The sequence below is a fragment of the Dama dama genome, chromosome 26 (genome assembly GCF_033118175.1).
Source record: "Dama dama isolate Ldn47 chromosome 26, ASM3311817v1, whole genome shotgun sequence".
NCBI lineage: Eukaryota > Metazoa > Chordata > Mammalia > Artiodactyla > Cervidae > Dama > Dama dama.
This window is the reverse complement of record NC_083706.1, coordinates 30673151-30676525: the sequence shown is the minus strand read 5'-3', so window position 1 is coordinate 30676525 and position 3375 is coordinate 30673151. Positions and strand designations below refer to the sequence as shown.

Here is a 3375-nt window from a genome sequence, read left to right as displayed (position 1 = left end):
TGTGACCCCATGAAAGAGGAGATTCAGATTCTGTAACCCTCTGTGGGACCTTGAGCAAGTCATTTCCCCTCTGAACTCAAAACAAGGGGGAGGCATGTTGATTAGACAATGCCTAAGGTCCCTAACATTCAATGGCTCTTGTGTTTGAAGCTGCCGAAGAGGCAGAATAGCATGGAGGTTATGAGAAACTTGGGCCTGATCGTCTCTGTCTCAGGGAAGGGAGGAGGCACTGGATGGGTCTTTGGGATGCTGGTTATATATGTTTCTTGACCTGTGTGTGTGTATGTATGGGAAGTGGAGTGGGTAGCCAGTTCTCTTCTCCAGGGGTTCTTCTCAAACCAGGGGTTGAACCCAGGTCTCCCACATTGCAGGCAGATTCTTTACTAGCTGAGCCATAAAACAATGCCTTATCCATCATCTTTATCCATCATCTTTATAGCCTTTGTTCTGTCTCTTCTATTCATCACTCTTCTTTTCCTTATTCCCTAGAATGAACATTTTCTATATTCATCTAAAGTACTTAGAATAGTCCCTGGCATATGATAAGTGCTAGACCAATTTTAGCTATTTTTAAAGACATCGGTATAAGAAGATAAAGAATTTTTGGTATCCTACTTTGTTTTCTTATTCCAAAAAATTCACATCACCTAAGCATGATACAACATCAGACCTCAAAGGCCTGCTTCTGGGTCCTGAAGTTAATGCTTGAGGCCCACAAAGTGAGCCTCCAAAAGGGATACGGGATGCTGTGAGGAAGGATCTAGGCTTAGAAAACACGGAAGGGAATTCCAGTAGGGGGCGGGGTAGGTAAGAGCGAGGGGCCCATCTGAGGAGCTGGCACTCTCTTTTGACCTCAAGGAGAATGTGTATGTGTGTTTCTGCCAACACTAAATGAACAGCTTTTTAGATAATGGTATTATGATCACAATGGAGAGGTTATATTCTTGGATATACAAATCTAAAACTGCTGACCTCTCACGTGAGTGAGACTTCTATCCCCAATAGTTTATTAGGCATCAAACCTTGAATATCCAGATACCTGCTCAGCATAACATATCTCTTCCCTTTAGAGTCCCTCTGTCCAAAGCTTGGTAATGCCATCGAAAACACCTTTCTTCTAATCACTGAGAAATCAGTCATTTCCAACTCTTCACTCTTAAAATTCAAGCTCTAAGGCATACTAAGTGATCTTAACATAGGCTATTTGAATGTCTAATCTTCATTTCCTTATTTGTAAATTCTAGATAATTTTAACTACCTCATAAGGGCTGTTGAAAGACTAATGGCACTACTAGTATGACTGTTACTAGAAGTAGTATTAGTAATTATAATAGTGGTTAACATTTATTGATCTCTTAGGATTTTTTTCATATTTAATCCTCATAACAACTCTATGAAACAGGGCTGTATGTTTTACCTTCAGGTCACAGAATAAGAAAATGAGGATGCTCATTTCAGCAGCACATATACTAAAATTGGAACGGTACAGAGAAAACTAGCATGGCCCCTATGCAAATTCATGAGGCATTCCACATTTTTGTATGATTCAGGGAACTCAGACTAGGGCTCTGTAACCACCTAGAGGGGTGGGATGGAGAGGGAGCTGAGAAGGAGGCTCAGGAGGGAGGGGATATACATATACCTACGGCTGATTCATGTTACTGTTTGGCAGAAACAAATACAATACTATAAAGCAATTATCCTTAAATTAAAAATAAACAAACGAAAAAAGAAAAGAAAACGAGGCCCCCAGAAGCTCATCCATCTATTCAGGAAATGTTTACTGAGTGCCAAGACTGTACCAGATACTTTTCTAAGAGGTTGAGAGCCTTCATTGTGTAAGACAGGGTCCTTGATCTTATGTAACTTACATCCTAATTGGGGATAACCAAGTCAGCAAATAAAATAATCATGCACTGTGAAGAGTCCTGAGACGTGAACAGTAGAGTCTTGTGTGAGAAAGTAATAGGTGGGTTGGACTACTTTGGGTTGATTTTAAAAGGCATATATTTAAAATGGATAACCAACAAGGACCTACTGCATAGCACAGAAAACTCTGCTCAATATTATGTAACAACCTAAATATGAAAGGAATTTGGAAAAGAATAGGCACATGTATATGTGTAACTGAATCAGTTTGCTGTACCCCTGAACCTAGGGCTTCCCAGGTGTCTCAGTGGGTAAAGAATCCGCCGGTAATGCAAAAGCTGCAGGAGATGTGGGTTTGATCCCTGAGTTAGGAAGATCTCCTGGAGGAGGAAATGGCTACCCACTCCAGTATTCTTGCCTGGAGAATCCCATGGACAGAGGAGCCTGGCAGGCTACATTCCAAGGGTGGAAAAGAGTCGGACACAACTGAGGTGACTTAGCATGTACTCACACCTGAAAGTAATAGAACATTGTTAATTAATGATACTCTAATATAAAATAAAGTTTAAAAAAGACCTAAGGAGTTAAAAAAAGAAAAATTTCCTTTAAAGAAAAAAAAAGGCATCTCTAACTAGGTGACATTTAAGCTGAGAGGTTAAAGGTGAGAAAGGATTCAACCAAGAAAGGATGGAAGGTTGAGTACAGAGGCTTTGAACAAGCAGGAGCTGGAGAGGGAGTGGGGGAGTTGAGGGGAGTGAGGTGGAAAGAGGCCGCAGATGGAAAATGCTCTGTACAATGGCAAGGAATTTGGAGCTTATTCCATGCAATGGGAACGCTGGGTAGAATGAGAACAGTGCAAAGACAAATCTGAATTAAAATTTCAAATTGAAACTAAATTTCAGAATTTAATTTCAATTAGTGTGATGTAAGGCTGCTAAGGGTGCAAGAGGCAAACCTGGAAGACCAGTTGGGCAGCTGCTCTGAGAGTCAGGGCAGGAGATGGTGGGGGTTGGGCTCGAGGAGCAGGTGGAATGCACACCAGTGAGGAGATGAAGGGGCTGTTTTTGAGACAGAGCCTTTGTGACTTGCTAATGGATGTGGAGGAAAGTGAGGAAAAAGAGGATTTAAAGAGGTTTCTAGGGACTTCCTTCATGGTCTGGTGGTTAGGACTTTGCCTTTCAATGCAGGAGTGGGGCCGGGGGTTCAATCCCTGCTTGGAGACCTAAGATCCCACGTATCTTGTGGCCATAAAACCAAAACATGAAATGAAGCTGTATTTTAACAATAAAGAGTTTAATAATAGCCCATATAAAAAATATCTTTAAAAAGAGGTTTCCAGCTTAAGCCTCTGGGTGAATGGCAGGGCCAGGAACTGAGCTGGGATGATTGGAGTAGAAACAGGTTTTGAGAAAAAGAAATGGGACATGAAATCAAGAGTTCCAGTTTGATTGTTAAAAAAAGGTGAGCACACAGCCGAATCAAGAGGTCAGTTAGACAGTTGGGTAC

The 3375-nt window shown here is 41.4% G+C and overlaps 1 pseudogene; it reads left to right on the top strand.

Annotated features, from left to right (window-relative positions):
• Nucleotides 1–1445: 1445 nt before the first annotated feature.
• Nucleotides 1446–1539, top strand: LOC133047372 (U6 spliceosomal RNA; annotated as a pseudogene).
• Nucleotides 1540–3375: the final 1836 nt, after the last annotated feature.